The sequence below is a fragment of the Schistocerca cancellata genome, chromosome 4 (assembly GCF_023864275.1).
Source record: "Schistocerca cancellata isolate TAMUIC-IGC-003103 chromosome 4, iqSchCanc2.1, whole genome shotgun sequence".
In the NCBI taxonomy this organism is placed as follows: Eukaryota; Metazoa; Arthropoda; class Insecta; order Orthoptera; family Acrididae; genus Schistocerca; species Schistocerca cancellata.
In genome coordinates, this window is record NC_064629.1 from 459787602 (window position 1) to 459809447 (window position 21846).

Genomic DNA, 21846 nt, shown 5'->3' on the forward strand with positions numbered 1-21846 from the left:
CGGAAGCCTACATTCTTATATAAGTAGAGAAATGTTTCTAGCAGATGTTTTGCCAACTGAGAATATGCTGTCAACATCAGAATGTTGTATACCACACTCACGAGCAACTGAATTATAGACCATTATCTAGTGATGTGTATCAGCTGTTTTGCCCTTACAATGGTCATGATGCATCATGTTGTGGACACTGTAAGGTACCAAAAGTGCTAGTAACCCATCATGATCCATTACGGGTCAACTGGCACCCAAAATAGTGGAAGACTGGTCATAGCTTTGCCCAAGAGGCCCACATCCCACTTTATGACAGTCTAGATGTGATCAATAGAATAAAGGTTGGGTAACTGGGAAGCCCATATCCTCATTTCAGTTGAATGTTTTACAAACTATTCTAACACAACTCAGAAATGATAGGATGCTGCATTGCCTTGTAGCACTCTTTTTCCTGGCGGTATTGAATGGTACACAGTACTGGCATCTTTTATTGTATGTTTTAAGAAGTGTCCTATGTTGGCATTGGAAACAGGCTTGTGCATCGACTTTAGAGCTTCAAGTTCTTAAAACAGGAAGAATTTTAAGCACTTGAAAAGTTGCGTCTAGCTTTCACACCATTTCTGCAGTGTGGCAAAACTCTGAAACCTTTATTCATCACTTTCAGAAGGCAAAAGAAGACAGTAAAAGAACAAAAGAGATTGTTGTCTTCATAAGAGTCTTTTGAGAAAAATAACATCATGTGAGTCTGTTCTTGATTTGGGCCTTATGAGTGATGTTCTCCAAGAACTTAGCAAATTAAATTTAGGTCTACAAAAGAGAAAAACTGACTTGCACAAAGCACACAGGAGTATAATGAATGAAGTCCAAATTTTTGAAGAAAGAAATGAAAGTCCTGCTCAGTACTAAAGTACCTCTCTTCGAAGTAAGGAGACTCTAAAGTTCAAAAGAACTGAACTCCAGAGAAATGAAAGACGCAGTCCTGCAATTATTTCTTCTGATTTTATAAAAGTTTCAGATAAGCTCTTGGAAAGTATCTGCTTCAAGAAGATGATGTTGATGCATGAATGCACCAAGATTCAAAGTATTGGTCAGGATATACTGGGAGGTATCTGAAATTTGGTGAAGCTGAAATTAGGAATTTAGCCCACGAATTTTGCTTAAATGAAAGAGAGGCAATTTGTAATTTTGGCATATCTTCAAGAAAATGAATTCTGATTTACTACTTCCTATGAAGCACACTTAGGGCATAAATGAAATATCTACCAGTAAATATGAAAGGGTATTCTCTCAAATGAATCTAACAGTTACATCATCTAAGTCATCTATGCTTGTACAAACAACTTCTGCACAGCTGTTCATCAAGATGGTAGGGCCTCCTCTCACTCCCTTCAACCTAACAAACATGTACACACATCAAAAACAGTTTTGTATACGCCGGTTACCAGAACTCCTGAAGATAGACGTTGACTTTGGATATTGTATCACAGACACAGCCCCTTTGACTGTTCAGAGATGTCACAAAACCCACCCAAAGATGTTAAGAACCATGCAGGAGCAGCACCTATTAGATGGAGGGGGTCTGACAGTTGATTAGTTTCAGTCATTCCACCAGGAAGGAAGTACATGGCTTGTGTTGTCTGTAGTTCAACCATGCCTAGACGGTCAATACTGCAGGTTTGATCATGTCCGCATTGTATTTTGTGCCAGGAAGGGCTCTCAACAAGGGAAATGACCAGGTGTCTCGGAGTGAACCAAAGCGATGTTGTTCAGACATAGAGGAGATACGGAGAGACAGGACCTCTCGATGACATGTCTCACTCAGGCCGCCAAAGGGCTACTACTGCAGTGGATGACTGCTACCTACAAATTATGGCTTGGAGGAACCCTGACAGCAATGCTACAATGTTGAATAATGCTTTTATACAGCCACAGGATGTCATGTTACGAATCAAACTGTGTGCAATAGGCTGCATGGTGTGTAACTACACTCCTGATGTCCATGGCGAAGTACATCTTTGTGGCCCAACAACATGCTAAATGGACCGCTCAGGATTGGTATCACATTCTCTTCATGGATGAGTGTCACATATGCCTTCAACTAGACAATTGTCAGAGATGTGTTCGGAGGCAACCCGGTCAGTCTGAATGCCTACATCACACTGTCCAGCGAGTGCAGCAAGATGGAGGTTCCCTGCTGTTTTGGGGTGACATTATGTGGGGCTGTCATACGTTGCTGGTGGTCAAGGAAGGCACTGTAATGGCTGTACGATACGTGAATGCCATCCTTGGACCGATAGTACAACCATATCAGCAGCATATTGGCAAGGCATATGTCTTCATGGATGACAATTTGCGCCCCCATCATGCACATCTTGTGAATGATTTACTTCAGGATAATGACATCACTCAACTAAAGTGGCCAGCATGTTCTCCAGACATGAACCCTATCAAACATGCCTAGGATAGATTGAAAAGGACTGTTTATGGATGAGGTGACCCACCAGCCACTCTGAGGGATCTACGCCAAATTGCCATTGAGGAGTTGGACAATCAGAACCTACAGTGCCTTCATGAATTTGTGGATAATATGCCATGATGAATACAGGCATACATCATTGCAAGAGGACGTGCTACTATGTATTAGAGGTACTGGTGTGTACAGCAATCTGGACCACCACCTCTGAAGGTCTCACTGTAAGGTGGTACAACATACAGTGCGTGGTTTTTGTGAGCAATAAGAAGGGTGGAAATGATGTTTATGTTGGTTTTTGTGAGCAATAAAAAGGGTGGAAACGATGTTTATATTGATCTCTATTCCAATTTTCAGTACAGGTTCCGAAACTCTTGGAACCGAGGTGATGCAAAACTTTTTTTGATGTGTGTAGATTCATGGCCTGTTAGCAAGAAAGATATATTATCTCAATGTATGAAGGTTTGCTGTGACTCATCAGTCCCACCAAACTTTTCCATGCTTGAAGTGTCCACCACAATGTCAGTGTGACAATGTTATATGTGTCCTGTGATGAGAGAAGTGCTACATGTGTTGGAAAGTAGCTCCACATGGAAGATGTGATGCTGGATGGTGCAGCTGCTCATCAGTTGTCATTCAGCATTAAATCAGTGAATGATCTGCTGCTCTATACCATGTCTATCCAATGTTACATTACACATCAAACTATTTTCATTCACCATTGTGAAATGAGTCTCTCTCTCATACATCAGCATCTCTGATTCAATTGCTTAATATTGTATTGCTTCTTAGGGATTTATTTTAACATTTATTTTAACAACCTATTTTAATGTAATGTAGAAATTTTCTGTGCCAAGCAATCTGACTTCAAACTTACCAGTTATGTGGTGAAACCACACTGAATCTGATGACAGCTTCTAGCAGAGAGCCAGCTACAGGAATGTGGTGAGATGCCGTTTCCTCTTTGGGCATTTCATTGTTACTCTGGTTTTTCTCATGAGTGTTGGTGTTGTTGTGCAGCCCCATTGGCAAGTCTTGTAAGAGCCCTTTCTGGAAATCAGTTGATTCATCTGTGGGACCTATATTTAGAGGAACTTCAGATGTAGCAATATTACTTCCTGCCTGTTTCCTAATTATGTCATTTCCTACATCTATTTGCTCTTGTGAATTGCCCACACCAACAGACTGATCTGCATTCTGTAATTCTGAATGTCTTAAGTGGTCTGCAACAATATTATTAAAATATAAAGTGGCTGCTCTGTTTCTTCGGTGAAGTTGCTGCAGTAGAGCACTAAAAACATAAAGGTGTGCTTTTAATACTTTTGGATTTGCCTGTTGTGACAGATGCTGTACAATTTCAAGGACTGGAGTAATTGTCATATTAATTACATTGGATTTGCCTTGTGTGACTGGTTCTTCAGAGGGATTTTGAAGTTTACAAAATATTGTGAGTGGATCAAACTGCACTGTTGCTTCTCTTAAATGTCTTTCCACAGATATACGTTGCACAAATCTCTGTGCTGGTACATGGAATACTGTAGGACTCAAATACATGATCACTCCTTCTTTTGGGGTAATAGAGTATTTCCCTATTGGTGGTGGCCTGCAGCCTCCTCCACGAGTTTGCTTATTTTGAGCACTCTGGTGTTTACGCAGGAGGAGACTATGCCTTATTCTACAATAGGATCCTGTTAATGGAGTAATTTTGCTAGTTTTCCTCATCCCACCGTCACTATTTGCATTTTTCAATCTTCTTGAATATTTGTTTTCTTTTATTTTAGTAGCAGAAGAAGGCACTGAATCAGATTCACAGGTCTCTAAATCACACTTCTCAAGATCCTGCAAAGTTTCAAGTATGTCATTAGCTGGTAACGGGGTTGAGATGCAACCTAAGTCATGGAAATTTTCTGTTTCTTCCTCAATTTCAAGAGATGATATGAGATTTTTGTGGAAGTCTGATAAAAGTTTCGAAGGCTGCTCTTGATTCTCTTGTGTTGTTTCACCAGTTGGCTTGCGCAGGTTTGTTTTGTCTGTACTGTAAAAGAAATTAAATACAGTGTTCATTATTGGTCACCATTTTGTACTAAACTAGAGACTATTGAATCACAACACTTCCTCAAAAGGTAAAGAGTGTTTATCTCACAGTAGACAGTGTTTCACAGCTGCTGAGAACATCCACTGGAAACTGAGAATAATGAATGTTATAACAGCCTATGCAAGATTTCTATACAATTTTGCAAGACACGAAACTTTACTCAAAGGAATGTGTATATAAATGGCATCTTCTTTCACAAATAACCTTATTTCCAATCACGCACAATGGCATTTGCCTTGTACCCCAAAGCACCCAAAAATGGCCCCACAGAGTGCATGAAGTTATTTATAAATGAAGGTGACATTTACATATATTATTTTTCTATGAATAATTATACTAACAGTAGTTTGAAGAGGAAAAAAATAATATTACATTATTCAATAATTACACATACATTGATGGAAACAAATTGCAACACCAAGAAAAAGTAGTGCAGCATAAACAAAACTTGGTAGGCATGTGTCTGCGCCTGAAAGATGATATCTATTCAAATTTCATGGCAGTCGCATAAGGGTGGCAGTACTAATGCCACTATGAGGATGGAAATCAAGTTCGCTTTAAATACATGCTACAATGGTCATGAGCATTACTTACCTTTGAGACTGGACATGGTGAATTGATGTTAGTCAAGAATGGCTTTAAGGTGACAAATATGCCATTGCTTCAGGCAGCTACTTTGTCAGGTATAGGTTTGGTTCTTGTTGATGGTATTGGTAGGTTGGACTTCACAAGACATGGCCTGCATCTCAGTAGGAAAGGGAAGGGTAAACTGGCTGGGATGGTAGAAAAATTTTTAAGGGGGGGGGGGGCACTGAAAAACTCATGGGAGTACTTTTTTAGGCTAAGATCAGTGTCCAATCATCCTACATTGATTGAAATGAAGCTTAATGAAAAGTTCAGACAGGCAGGTACTAGAGATGTGAAAATATCAGAAGATTCTCATAACAGTACAGTGAAAAATAATGTTAGTATGTCACAAGATTCACATAAAAGCACAGTGAAAAATAATGTTAATATATTGCATCAGAATATCAGGGGATTAAAAAACAAAGTAGATGAGCTTCTTGTTTGTTTAGAAGATTTAGAAACTGAGGGTGGAATAGATGTACTATGCCTGTCTGAACATCATATAGTCACAGGTATAGAAATGGCAAATCTAGGTAGATATAAGCTTTCAGCATATGTAAGTAGAGACACTATGGAGAGAGGAGGAGTTGCCATATATGTTAAATTAAGTCACAGTGTGAAAAATTTAGAAACTAAAAAATTTTGCGTTGAGTAACATATAGAAGCATGTGCACATGAGCTTAAACTAAATAATTACACTTTTATAATTGTAGCTGTGTATAGGTCCCCATTGGGAAATTTTCAACTATTTTTGAAAATCTTGGATTCTTTGTTGTACTACCTGTCAGACAAAGGAAACCAAATCATTGTTTGTGGGGATTTCAATGTAGATTTTCTGAAAGAGTGTGATAGAAAGCTTGACCTAAAAGTATTACTTGGTTCTTTCAATCTGACATCAGTTATTGATTTCCCTACTTGGGTGGTACAGGAAAGCAGCACACTGATAGATAATGTTTTCATAAACCAAGATAAATATAATCAAATAAAGACTTTTACTGTTAAGAATGGCCTGTATGATCTTGATACACAGCTAGTTACAGTATATGATATAGCTCCATACAGTAATGCAAAACAGTCCTCCAAAATAGTGTGTTCCATTAACGATTTAACAATTCAAAATTTTAGGGAAAGCTTGCAAGTTAGACTGGGATGAGGTGTACAGGGAACATTATGCTAATCTAAAATTTAACCTATTTCATGAAACCTTTGTGAGTATATTTGAAAACAGTTACCCTAAGTAACCATGTAAAAAGCCATGGCTTACTAAAGGGATAAAAATATCATGTAAACAGAAAAGGGAAATGTATCTTATAGCTAGGAGGACTAATGATCCCGAAACAGAGAAACATTATAAAAACTACTGCATTGTTTTAAGAACAGTTATTAAGAAGTCCAGAAGTATGTGCATTATGTCTGAGATTAGCACATCTGATAATAAAATTAAAACAATTTGAAATATTGTGAAAAGGGAAACAGGGTAACAGAGAGCACGGGAAGACTGTATTTCTATCAAACATAATGAAAAGTTTGTTAACAAGAAGTCAGAAGTAGAAAACATTTTTAATAATCATTTTTAAGAGTTGTAGAGAAAATAGGATCCAGCTATTCATTAGAAAATGCAGAAGCAGTATATGGAAGAGGCAGTGCCTATGCAATTTGATAAAATTGAAATTCAACCCTCCTCTCCTAATGGAATTATGAAAATAATAAATTCACACAAAAGTAAAAGCTCACATGGAATTTATGGCATTTCTAACAGAGTACTAAAAGCTTGTTCCCAACAAATAAGCAGGATTCTCAGCCACATATGTAGTAGCTCACTGAAACAGGGCATTTTTCCAGATAGACTGAAATACCCTATTGTTAAACCATTGCATAAAAAGGGGATAGATCTGATGCTAATAGCTACCACCCAATCTCACTTCTGACAGCTTTATCCAAAATTCTTGAAAAAGTAATGTATTCAAGAGTAGCATCACATATTTGTAAAAAACGAAGTACTAACAAAATGTCAGTTTGGTTTTCAGAAATGCTTTCCAACAGAAAATGCTATATATGCTTTCACTGATCAAATATTAGATGCACTGAATAACCAAACTAACCAATTAGGATATTTTGTGATCTCTCAAAGGCTTTTGATTGTGTATAATGAAATTCTTCTAGATAAGCTTAAGTATTGTGGTATGAGGGGGACAGTGCACAAATAGATTAATTCATACTTAACTGGAAGAATGGAGAAGGTTGAAATTAACAATACAGATAGTCTGCAAAAACCAGCAGAGTCCTCTAACTGAGGAGCTATCAAGACTGGTATCCCCCCGGGTTCAGTCTTGGGTCCCTTATTGTTCTTAATATATATTAACGACTTGCCACTCTGTATTCATGAAGATGCAAAGTTATTTCTTTTTGGTGGTGATACAAGTAGGTAATCATACCTAATAAGCAAGAATCAGCAGAGGAAATTGCAAATAATATCTTTCCGAGAATTACTAAGTGGTTCTCTGCAAATGGACTATCACTAAATTTTGAGAAAACACAGTTTATACAATTCTGTACAGTAAATGGCATAACACCATTGATAAATATAGACTACGAATGGAAGTCTGTTGCTAAGGCAGAATACTAAAAATTTCTGGGTGTGAGTGTTGATGAGAAATTGAATTGGAAGAAACACATCAATGATTTACTGAAACGGTTAGGTTCAGCTGCTTATGCTATTAGGGTTATTGAAAACTTTGGTGATAAACAAAAAATGGTTCAAATGGCTCTGAGCACTATGGGACTTGACTTCTGAGGTCATCAGTCCCCTAGAACCTAGAACTACTTAAACCTAACTAACCTAAGGACATCACACACATCCATGCCCGAGACAGGATTCGAACCTGTGACCATAGCGGTCTCGAGGTTCCAGACTGTAGCACCTAGAACCACTCAGCCACTCCAGCCAGCGGTGATAAACATATCAGTGAATTAGCCTACTATGCACATTTTCATTCACTGCTTTCATATGGCATCATCTTTTGGGGCAATTCGTCATTAAGAGAGAAAGTATTCATTGCACAAAAGCATGTAGTCAGAATAATAGCTGCAGCCCACCCAAGATCACCTTGCAGACATTTATTTCATGAACATGGGATATTGACAGTACCTTCGCAATACATATATTCACTTATGAAATTTGTCATTAATAACCCCTTTCAATTAAAAAATAACAGCGAAGTGCATAGCTACAACACTAGAAGAAAGGATGATATTCACTATTCTGTATTAAATCTCACTTTGGCACAGAAAGGCATTGAATTATGCTGCCACAAAAATCTTTTGTCATTTGCCAAATAGTATTAACAGTCTGACAGATAGCCAACCAACATTTAAAAGCAAATTAAAAGAATTTCTGACTGACAACTCCTACTCCATAGATGAATTCTTAGATATGAAAAAAAAAGAAGAAGAAAGAAAGAAAATTAATTAGTTAATTGTTTTGTGTAAAGAAAACCTATGTTAAAGTGACATCATTACAAAATGTCATTTTCATGATCTATGGAACAAGCATTAATGTATGTATGTATGTATGTACAACACCTCACTGACTATGAATGAGGTCATGTAATAGGGCAATGAGAAGCTAGATGTTCCTTCTCTGATATTGCAAAAAAAACTTGGCAGGAATGTAGCCACTGTACATGACTGCTGGAAGTGGTGCTCATAAGAATGTGCAGTTGCAAGAAGAGCATGCTCCAGATGGTCACATGGCACTACTGAGTGGGATGACCATTATGCTCGGGGTATGGTTCTGGAGAATCATACTGCTCTGCAGTATCAGTTTCAGCAGCAGTAGGTGCCACAATGACTTAACAAACCATTACAAACTGGTTACTTCAAGGACAGCTCTGAGACAGATGTCCTGTAGCATGCATTCCACTGACCCCAAACTGCTGCCAGTTGTAACTTCACTGGTGTCAAGCAAGAGCTTATTGGAGGGCAGGCTGGAGGTCTGTTGTGTTTTCTAATGAAATGTGATTCTGCTTTGGTGCCAGTGAGGGCCATGTGTTCGTTAGAAGATGGCCACTTGAGGGCCTGCAACCATCCTGTCCGTGTACTAGACACACTGAACCTACATCTGCAGTTATGGTCTGGGGTGCAATTTCATGACAGCAGGAGCACTCTCGTAGTTATTCAATGCACCCTGCCCACAAATGTGTATGTCAATCTGGTGATTTAACCAGTTGTACTGCCATTCATGAACAACATTCCAGGGAATGTTTACCAACATGATAACACTTGCCAACACACTACTGCTGTAATACAGCACACTCTACAGGGTGTCAACATGCCTGGGCCTGCTTCAACACCAGATCAGTCTCCAATTGAGCACCTATGGGACATCATCAGATGACAAATTCAGTATCATTCACAAACAGCATTAACCATCCCTGTATTGACCAACCAAGTGAAACAAGCATGGAACTCCATCACACAAACTGACATCTAGCACAAGTCCAACATTGCATGAACATCTGCATTCAACAGTTACACCAGTTATTGATGTATGGTTTATCTCACACTTACATTAACTTGTGAACTTGTAATGTTAATCACTTAAATATATTATTTAGGCAAACATATTCCTGAAATTTCATTGCTCTACACTAATTATATTTTGGTGTTGGGGCTTTTTTCTGTCAGTTCATTTATTTGTTCATTATTTGCAAAAACCCCTTGAATGTCCATTTATTAAGACCACAGCTGTTGGGTGAAACAAGGTTCACATAGTCACTTATGTCGTTCATCCTGGCTATCAACATCACACCAAGTATCCAGCAGAATCTGCTTTGAACCTTGATCTCCACTAATGAAGTCATGATTGCTTTTTCCTGCTAAAAACAGATAATCATTATCCTGGAATGACTGGATTAGTCAGCTGTCCCTCTGGTTGGGCACGACTAAATCTAGGTACTGGAAACTACTTTAAATCTATGAATACTCAGACCAAAGACCAAAATTAACAGGAGAATGTAACCAGTATTTTGAGCCTTATTTACAAAATGATTCAAAATCAGCAATTGTGAATGATCAATGATTAAATTAGTCTGAATATGATGGTGACAACTCTTCAGACAGGTGAGCAGCAAATACCTATTTTCTGTCTTTCTCATCAAACTAAACATCAGTAATCCTCAAGGTGAAAAGTAATGATTACTAATTGTCTGTGAATCAAGTACACTCTCTTTTCTATATATTCATATTTAATTGCATTATGTGTTGTGATTATGATCTGGAAATGGAAAAGCAACCAACCAATTGTCTAGAAAAGTGTAGAAAACATCCTAAAACCACATTCAGACTGGACAGTGTGCTACACAAATGGTTGTTGGGCCAATCCACTTGTTCAATCCAGGATTGGTTTACTTCTCACTAACCAGTTGCACTGTATATTAACCTATATGAACAGGTCACTGACACCAGTATATGGCAGTAAGTAGTCAAGGTTAACAATGGCACTGAAAGGTACCTCCATTCACAGACCCACAGTTACTCGACATGATACTGAGAATTTTCTGTTTGATCATGTCACTAAAGACAGTGTCTGAAAGATATTTCCTATCTCTCCCATTACAGAAAAAATTAGGTCAATTTCACTGATATGAAAGCTTTCTCAGATGAATAACTTTGACTGTGAAAATTTTGCTTGCTGCTGACTAGATGGTCAATTAGGCACTTCAGCAGTTACATAGTACTTCTCTGAAATAAGTTATTTTTGAGAAAAATCGAAGACCATAACTAGTTGCAGGAAAGCAATAATGACACATTTGGTTGTAGTCAAAACTGCAGTTAGCCTGAAAACTAATTGAGGTTGATCATATGAAAGACCTAAGCAGTAGAAGCAAGCAGAGCCTGTTTGACGCCCAAGCAACACAAGTGACCACTTTGAGTCTCAAGCTAAAGGTTGCAAATCTTTCACATAGGGTGGATCACAATTAGTAGTGAAAACAATTTATTTCTATGCTTAATAGGTTTAGATTTATTTTTAAAGGCCTTACCAACAGCCCAAGAGATGGCAACTTATGTATCAGGGAGGGAGGGAGGGAAAGGTGCCTGGAAAATTATATGTCACTTGTGTAGAAAAATGTTCTCAAACCTCCCCTCATAGTAGACATTGTTCATAAGAATATGAAGTTGGTAAGCCATACAAAGAAGTGGATGGCTTAGCTAGTATTTTTTATGTATTTCACTATTTATGTGATTTTGTTGCCCTAATTTACAAGTGTTCTGAAGCTACTAACATTTCAATCAATATGGAAGTGGAAATACTGATAATATTTAATTTAGCATTGGGATACCTGTCCATAGAGAACAGTTTGTTAAACCCCATCAGATGTGGAGTTGAAGGATATGTATGTATCAGTATGCCTAACATTGACCATGTCTGCCAGGGCACCTCTGGCAGTGAAGCTGCCAAAATCACAGGCCAGTTATGTGAAATTCAGTAATGAGTCAATATAAGGTTGCCCAGAAGCTTGCCTTTACTCAGTTTTCCCTCCACTAGCTGGTATAACACTTCCACACAGGCCTTTTGTTTGATGAATATGTGGTTTCCATCACTGTAATACTTATTTGGAAGTGTGCTTTATATTACAACTCCAATACATGTGCTGAATGAAGCAGTTGTCATTGAAATTGAATTAATTTCAGTCAGGAACTGTTATTATTTGGTTTTGTGGACTAATTGACAATTTAATCTGTTGTTACAGCATGCTGATTTTTTGTTCAATAAATGTTTGATGGCCCTAAAGTGAGGATTACAATAGTTTGGGGAGTAATGTTCACTGTGTATGATGTTATCATACTGTTACTGGTTTTGAAGCTGGCATGGAAGTTACTGTTCTCAAAGGGCTAGGATATTCTGCATAATGGAGTCCCTGGAAACTGAAGGCTTAAATATCTATCTTCATTCTTTGCATTAACAACAGAAGAATTATGATGACAGCACTTTTAATTAGTTCTGTAGGATATTTTATTTATTTTTCGATGCCATATCTTCTATTCACTGCTGTTGTTACAATTATGTCATTTCCATTTCAAAACTTTATAAACACATAAAAAAGATCATCATTGACATTATAAATTGTTGCATGTTATTGTTTTGGTCTTCAGATTAGGTTGATGTAGTGCTCCATACTAATCTGTCCTTCCATTACCAAACTTATGCCTCAATATGTATCTTTTCAAACAGTCTCTTCTTTCATCCAAGTTGTGCCATAAATTTATTTTCTCACCAATTTAACTGAGCACTCTCTTTGTTAGTTTTGCTATCTACTCATCTAGTCTTCTGAATCTTCTGTGCAAGTATTCTTCTGTGGGGCTATGTTTCAAAAGTTCTATTTTCTTCTTGCAAGATCTTTTTAGTGGTCATGTTTCACTTCCATACAGCACTTGACCAACATCCCAGTAAAGATTTCCTAACAGTTCAATGAATATTGAATTTTAATAAAGTTTTCTCTTTCAGAAATGTTTTTCTTGCTATTGCAAATCTGTATTTTATATTCCCTCTACTTTGGTCATTGTATTTATTTTGCTACCCAAATTACAAAACTCATGCACTACTTTTGTGCCTCACTTTCTAGTCTACTTACCTTGGCACCATCTGATTTAATTCAAATATATTCTACTACCATCATTTTACATTTGCTGTTTTTATTATTATAGCCTCTTTCAAGACACTATCCATTTCATCCAGTTCCCCTCTAAAGTAAATTATTTTCCTGAATTACAGTTTTTTTAGATTATTCCTTTACTGCTATGCAGTATACAGGTTGAATAACATAGAGAACAGACAACAACATGTCTCACTTACTTCTCAGCTACTGCTTCCCTTTCATGTCCTTCAACTCCTGTAACTGCAGTCTGGTTTCTGTACAAGGTGAGGTAGTAGATAACCCTTTACTCCCAATCTTTCATGCCTGCTACCTTCAGAATTTCAAAGAGTGTATTCCAGTCACATCAGACAATTAATGGTGCTGATATTCTCTATGAAGATGTTGAATGTAAGTCTCCTATGTTGCTTAATAAATTATGTATGGAGATTTCTTAAATTCCATCTGTTATACCAGTCATGAGGAATTTGCTACACAATATTTCCACTGTGACTCAGTATCTTGGTATTGGGCAGTTCATAATAACGTTTATTTTGTGATGTGCTGGACTGCAGTGTGATGATGACACCAACTTAAAAAATGAAGGTTCTAAACTAACAAAAACACTGTGTGCAAGTATGAAACACAGTGATGAGTTTGTAAGAACATGAAACATGACATTGTGTGACAACATGAATCTGAACACAAAAGATTATTGCAATTTTGGCTGTGATATTCAGATACTCATAAGAGCTGAGAACACATCTAAAAAGCGTAAATAAGTAGCATATGTAACAAAATGTTAAAACTTTTGATTTTTCACTTAAGTTGTGAAGTATGACGCACACACTGATCAGATTTAAGACTTTTTGTGAGAGACCTCACTTTCTTTTACTCAACAACTCCATAAATTAAAGACAAATTTGTGTAAAATGCAAAACTTAATATTTGTTACTTGTATTTAATATTAGACTTCTATGTTTCAGAGCCCACAAATATTTCCTATGTGTTAAACATTAGGATTTTGCAAATAGAATATTTTAAGGCCCTTATATATGCCCCCCCCCCCCCTACATATTTCTAGATGGGAGTATGTCCATCATGGTGGTAGTATGTAGTGTCCACACTAGTTTGCCAGTCTCGACAATTCTACCATCTACTCTGCCAGAGAATATACCTGGTTCTGTAATTGGATCCAGTCAACAGGGGAATAGGGCAAGTTCTCCTCCCCATCTGTCACTATCTACACTTATACATCTTATTAATTAATTGATTTCAAAGATTCCTATATGTTACATAGTATACATCAAAAGGTGTAGTGACATCCCTCATAGAAGAGTATCAGACCCAGCCCAGTTATAGTCTATAATGTCCATTCCTACCTACATCTACATTTGCATAAGTTCTCTCCAAATCACTGTGTAGAGCAGAGCAGAGGGTGCTTAGTATGGCACCACATGTTGTTGTTTCTTCCTGTTCCAACTGTGTATGGAGTGCAGGGAGACTGATAGAGTAAATGCCACTGCGTGTGTTGTAATTAGTCTAATTTTGTCTTTGTGGCTCCTGTGAGAGCCGTACATTGGTGGCTGAAGAACATCTCTAGATTCTTCACTTAAAACTGGTTCATAAAACTTCAAACTGTGCTCACACATATACAACACACCCTGCAAACTCAATAGGATACCCAAAGTCTTAGACATGTACTCTTTCCTCTCTATTCTCCTTTTTCTTTCCTTGGGCCCTGTAAGCTTTAATCATATTACACTGTATATAACATAAGTTTATGGTCACATACAAATAAGTATGTCTGCACTTTAAGCTGTAAAGTGTGTAGTCTGATGGAAGAGAGAGACTGAAGGCATTAATCTGGCAGGGGTAAACAAGCAAATAAATAAATAATAAAAAAAGCTTCAGATACAAGAGACATTGTCTACAGTATCTGTTCAAAATCACACAGGTAGAGAAATGCAAAGCAGAGAAAACAGCAACAGAAGGATGATGTAAAATTTAATAGTGGAGTATTTATTTGCAAAAACCTATGCCCAATCACATACCAAAATGTTACCTCAGATAAATGATTTTGAGAATTAGTAGTTGTTAAATACTTACGGTTGGTTCTGAATACCATCATTTCTTCTTTTTACGTTGTCACTTCTAGAAGCTATGTTACCAAATGATCCTTTGGATGGTGGCTTTGGAAATAGCATTGGTGCCAGTGACAGCAATTCCAACACTGAAGAAAATTCTACCTCTTGCAGAAAAGCAGTGAGCTCTTTATGTAAATGCTGTAGTATGTGCATCTTTGAAGATGTAGGGTGAACTTGTGGGTTCTGTTGCAATGGAGTTGTCATTTCTGGTTTTTCCTGTGAAGCATTCATTTCCACTTTGGCCTTCTGTTGAGTAGGCGTAGGTTGTAATGCATGCTTTGGTATAAGATATACATGTAATGCTTTCTGCTGTGTAGGCAGTGAAGTCACAACTGCCACTAGAGGAGACACTCCTTCCCTGTGCAGTAATTCAGCCATTTCTTGCAATTTCTGATGTTGTTGAATCTTCGCTTGCATTTGCTCTAATGTAGTTGTTCTTTGTGTTTTTTGACTTTCTGACAAATGCTGTCTCACAGGAGTTTCTCCTAGTACCTGTTGTGGTGGAGCCATCACAGGAGCAGCTGTTGGTCTTTCTCTGTGCAGTAATTCAGTCATCTTTTCTTGTTTCTGATGTTGCTGAGTCTTCACTTGCATTTGCTGCAATGTAGTTGTCCCGTGTTTTCTATGAGTTTCTGACACATGCTGTCTCACAGGAGTCTCTCCTAGCACCTGTCGTGGTGCAGCCATCACAGGAGCAGGTGTTGATCTTTCCCTGTGCAGTAATTCAGTCATCTCTAGTTGTTTCTGATGTTGCTGAGTCTTCACTTGCATTTGCTGTAATGTAGATGTCCATAGTGCTTTATGAGTTTCTGACACATGCTGTCTCACAGGAGTTTTTCCTAGCACCTGTTGTGATGCAGCCATCACAAGAGCAGGTGTCAATCTTCCCCTGTGCAGTAATTCAGTCATCTCTTGTTGTTTCTGATGTTGCTGAGTCTTCACTTGCCTTTGTTGCAATGTAGTTATCCCTTGTTTTCGATGAGTTTCTGATACATGCTGTCTCACAGGAGGTTCTCCTAGCACTTGTTGTGGTGCAGCCATCACAGGAGCAGGTGTTGATCTTCCCCTGTTCAGTAATTCAGTCATCTCTAGTTGTTTCTGATGTTGCTGAGTCTTCACTTGCATTTGCTGTAATGGTGTTGTACCTTGTGTTTTATGAGTTTCTGACACATGCTGTCTCACAGGAGTTTCTCCTAGCACCTGTTGTGGTGCAGCCATCACAGGAGCAGGTGTTGATCCTTCCCTGTTCAGTAATTCAGTCACGCCCTGTTGTTTCTGATGTTGCTGAGTCTTCACTTGCATTTGTTGCAATGTAGTTATCCCTTGTTTTCGATGAGTTTCTGACACATGCTGTCTCACAGGAGTTTTTCCTAGCACCTGTTGTGGTGCAGCCATCACAGGAGCAGTTGTTGATCCTTCCCTGTTCAGTAATTCAGTCACACCCTGTTGTTTCTGATGTTGCTGAGTCTTCACTTGCATTTGTTGCAATGTAGTTATCCCTTGTTTTCGATGAGTTTCTGACACATGCTGTCTCACAGGAGGTTCTCCTAGCACTTGTTGTGGTGCAGCCATCACAGGAGCAGGTGTTGATCTTTCCCTGTTCAGTAATTCAGTCACACCCTGTTGTTTCTGATGTTGCTGAGTCTTCACTTGCATTTGCTGTAATGGTGTTGTACCTTGTGTTTTATGAGTTTCTGACACATGCTGTCTCACAGGAGTTTCTCCTAGCACCTGTTGTGGTGCAGCCATCACAGGAGCAGGTGTTGATCCTTCCCTGTTCAGTAATTCAGTCACGCCCTGTTGTTTCTGATGTTGCTGAGTCTTCACTTGCATTTGCTGTAATGGTGTTGTACCTTGTGTTTTATGAGTTTCTGACACATGCTGTCTCACAGGAGTTTCTCCTAGCACCTGTTGTGGTGCAGCCATCACAGGATCAGGTGTTGATCTTCCAGTAGATGCATGTACTTTTTTTGACACTGTAGCAACTAGTATCTGATGTTGCATGGTCTTTGCTTGTTGCATCTTCTGACATACAGTTTTCATTTGTTGCTTCTGCTGCTGTGACGTTTGAGATGTTTGCTGTGATGTGCATACCTCCTGTGGCCTCTGCTGTAACACATGCTGGATAACTTGTCTTGTCTGTTCAGGAACAGGCATGGGTCTTATCATCTGCAGTGGCATTGGTGGGACATCTGGTGCCTGATGTGGCAGTGTTTGCTGATCTTTGGGCCCTTGAGGTGACTGAGATGATATTTTTTGCACATGTTGAGGTACTGTTATAACTTGTCTTCCCGAGTGGCATTGGGTAGTCCTCCCTTGTTGCATTTCCTGAGGTTCATTTGTCATCTGTTGTGGTTGTGATGGTAAGGATGACACTTGTGGTGTCTGCCGTCCAGAATTCTTCATTTTTAACTGTCTGTTGCAAACTGGGTACTGGCTGTGATGCTTGCTGTAGTGTGGGTGCCTCTTATGGAATGGGTGGCAAGGGTGCAGCTCAGGTCCCAGGGTGCTCTGTGCCAGAGCGTGATCGCCGTCATCAACACCTGCATTATCACAACATAAAAAGTAATCAGTACTTTCATACCATCTTACTTTTAAAAACAAAATTTAATTGCATTCCATAACTTTTGTGAACTATAAGAGGTAAGGTCTTAGAACCTGCTAAGCAATTGTGTTGTATCATTACAATAGCTTAAAAATGTGTCCTAGACTGGATGCCTGCCTGATGCAGAGCCCCTGTTTACCACTCAAACTTTTCAGACAGAGCAGAAGCTCTACTGCATGCTGTTGGATAAGACATTAAAAATGTTATTTTGGAAACTATGCTCAAATTATTATTCTTATTATTATTGTGGTAGTAGTAGTAGTAGTAGTAGTAGTAGTAGCAGTAGTAGTAGTTGTTGTTGTTAGTTTCTGCAGACATGCTCTTTTAAATAACATAAACTTCTAACTTTTAGGGTCATGATTTAGACTGAAATTTATTTAGTTTAATGAAATGGTGAACACATCAACACAGAAGACTGCTGTCAGTTAAGCACTAGAGGTCAATCATTCAGAGGTAACACCCAGAAGTGTCTTACATCAGGCAGGTAATAAGCTGTTTACATATAGAGCAGATAACAGAAGCTGACCCCATGAAGTTGTAAACTATATTATGGTTTGATATTAGAGAAAGGAACACACTGAACACAGACATGTATTTCCCTATAGTAGACATAGTAGTGAAGCTTCCATGAACAGTACAATTTTCAAGGCAAGACAACTAGAGGTACCATGAAAACTACACAAATTTTTGTCAAAAGTGTGTCAGTTAACGTTCATTATTTTAACAAAATTCCATAATGTTTCTTGTTTTACATTACAATCTTTTAAACACTGCAATGTATCTTCCCCTTTTCATGAATGAAGTCAGTAGATGCCTTAAAATAAATTTATGCAGGGTGGTCAGAAACAATCTCAAAAGCTTATAAGGGTATTGCAGAGGTGAGGTTGTGCTCAGAAATAACACAGGTTGATGAAAATTTTTTTTGAAAAGCCTTTTTTACTTTGATAGCTGATATTTATAGATTTTTATGAGCTGAGTCCAAATCTAGCCTTAGTTTTTTTGTACCACCCATAGTTTTCAAGTAATATGCTTTTATTATATAGTATAAAAATCTTATGCTATACGGTAAACAAGGAAATTAATGAAACACTTTGTTACAACATAAGCATGGTTTGTATTTACAGTAAGCTACTTAAAACAATGACATGTGACAATAGAGGTTTCACTTGTCAGCTGGAATTGGTTTGTAGTTTCTTTCTCTTTTTTCTTAGAAGCTTCTTGTGTAGCTTTTTCTATGATGAGAATATAATAGAGGGAAACATTCCACGTGGGAAAAATATATCTAAAAACAAAGATTCTGTAACTTACTGAACGAAAGCACTTTCATTCGGAAAGTTACAGGTCCTTGTTTTTAGATTCTGTAACTTACCGAATGAAAGCACTTTCATTCGGTAAGTTACAGGTCCTTGTTTTTAGATATATTTTTCTATGATGAGTCGCTTGCTGAACTTCTCGGTGAAGTGACCAACAGTAGTCTCCCATCATGTTGGTGTTTCAGCGGCCTTTGTAGCATTTTTCTAACACTTTAATGTCCTGGTGAAAATGCTCTCCTTGCTCTTCACTAACATCTCCCATATTGCGTGGGAAGTAATTAAGATGACTCTTCAAAAAGTGAACTTTCAGGCTCATTAAACATCCTAAAGTCTTAAACTTCTTTAGCATTGTAGCTATAATAGAAACATATTCTGGGTCTTTTTCATGCCCTAAGAACTTTGTAATGACCTGTTTGTATGATACCCATGTTTTTTCTCATTTAAGGTCATTGTGGATTCAAAGTTAACATCAAAAATCAATTTTGTAATGTCAGGTCCGACAAAGATGCCTTCATTTAGTTTAGTTTCTGAAAGGTGTGGAAACTTTTGGCAGAGATACTTAAAACATGGTCCATCTTTAGGCAAAGCCTTTACAAACTGTTTCATTAGGCCTAACTTTATACACAGAGGTAGTAGGAGTACGGTTTTTGGATCTACAATGTTTCTGCGTAGAATGTTCTTCTCACCAGGTTTTAAAGACTCCCTGACAGGCCAGTTCTTTCTGCACCAGTATTGATCCCTAGCCCTACTGTCCCATTCACACAAGGAACATGGAAATTTGGTAAAGCAACCTTGCTAACCAAGGGGCATGCATGTTACTTTTAGATCGCCACATATCATCCAACCATGAGCAGAACAGCCTACTTTATTTAGCACTATTTCTAGGTTTTCATAGCTTTTTTTCATATGTACATGTCCAACAGGTATAGATGCATACATGTTACCATTGTGTAATAAAACAGCCTTTAAACCAGTTTTGGATGAATCAATAAACAGCCTCCAGTCTTCCTTTTTGTATTCAATACCAAACTCATTCATCAGACCGGGAATGTCTGAGCAGTACACTAAATCACCTTCTTGTCAAAAAAACTTGGAAGATTGCTGCTCTCTCTTTCTATACATGTATATGCTGGTTCCAACTGCCAATAAGTTCTTTTCTTTTAATCTAGAGCCAAGCAATTCAGCTTTTTCTTTCGTTAAGCCCAGATCCCTAACCAAATCATTAAGCTCAGTCTGAGTAAACAATTTGGGCTCTAGACTTTCTGTATTACAACGAAGTTCATCATCATCTGGTTCATGTCAATCAGATTGTACATCAGAAAATACTTCTGTTGGAATAGAATTTAAATCATCTGGTGGTTCAGGAACCAGCAAATCTACACCATGCCCTACTGGTAGGATGACAGACAGCAGCTTAGGGTTGCTTATTACCTTCTTGGTTCCGCTACTGGTAGCTGAGTGGTCAGCATGACAGAATGTCATACCTAACAGCCCGGGTTCGATTCCTGACTGGGTTAGAGATTTTCTCCTCTCAGGGACTGGGTGTTGTGTTGTCCTTATCATCATCATTTCATCCCCGTCAACACGCAAGTCACCTAAGAGGCGTCAACTCAAAAGACTTGCACCAGGTGACCAGTCTACCTGACGGGAGGCCCTAGCCACATGGAATTTCCATTTCTACCTTTTTGTTTTTCTAATTATGACCAGTAATATCAACACTGCAAAAGTAGCAATAATTGGAATGATTTCTTGGCTCCCTCCATATCATAGAAACAGCAAATCTAAAGGCTTTTTTCTCCTTTTTGGACCATTTTCTCAGATCTTCAACACACACATAACAGACCTTATGCAGGGCCCAAGATTTATCTTGATCACCAAGTTTAGATCCAAAATATGATAGATAAACCTTTTTCACAGAGTCTGCAATGTTTCTTTGGTGTTTTTTAATCACAAATTCACCACAAATATAACAAAAACTGGCAGCAGAGTTCTTACAACCGTGATTAGACATTGTACTTAGCACATATACAGGAAACAGGAAAGTGAAGTTAGGTTGACAATAAACAAAACACGATCTGTTAACACAAAAATAGAATCAACCTTTTTTTGCCAGCAAATGTTTTTCGGCAGTGCTTCTAACATCATCTACATTCATTACACCTCCTTTTTAAATTATTTTAACTATATAAAAGCTGTTAAATTCTATAAAAAATTACTTAATTTAATCAATTTAACTGTATAATGCAAAGAAATGGTGGGTGATACAGTTTTTTAAGTATCATATTTGGATTTCCCACCCTAAAAAACATAAGAATAAGGTATTTTCAGCAAAAAAGTTTTTCCATTGTTGGCCTGTGTAATTATTGAAAAGAAACTTCAATACATTATGCTGTTCCCAAGTTATTTAGCACTGAAATTTCCCAATCAGGTCACTGAACACAAATTCAAGCATGTGCATGTTCTAAAATGCAGTGATTTACAGTAATTTGTGGGTTACCATTTATTCAAATGCTCATTACCAGTTAAAATGTGCCTTTTTTTGGAAGATATAAATTTCAATTAGGAAACAAAATGAAGAACACATTTGATGCCACGGTCTGCGACAGGCTGCAGCAACCAGACTGGCTAACTTCAGTGTTAATTACATCAGAAATGGCACAATGTGTTGAAATTTTTCCTTAACAATTGTTTATCAGGTCAATCTACCCTGCAACACCCTTACAAGCTTTTCAGACTGTTTCTGACCATTCAGTAGTGTAGGCTCTCTATTTGTTTTAGATTAAGTCTTAGATCCATCTTCTGCAAACATCCAAATGCAGGCCTTTTATCATATTTCTTAATACAATAACTGTAAGTTGCAGGCTTGTTTAAGCAGTTTACAAATTCTTGAACATGGAGCACATTGTTATGGAATTGTACCATATTCATTTCTCCAGTTTCTACCAAGTTTTATTTGATTGCTTC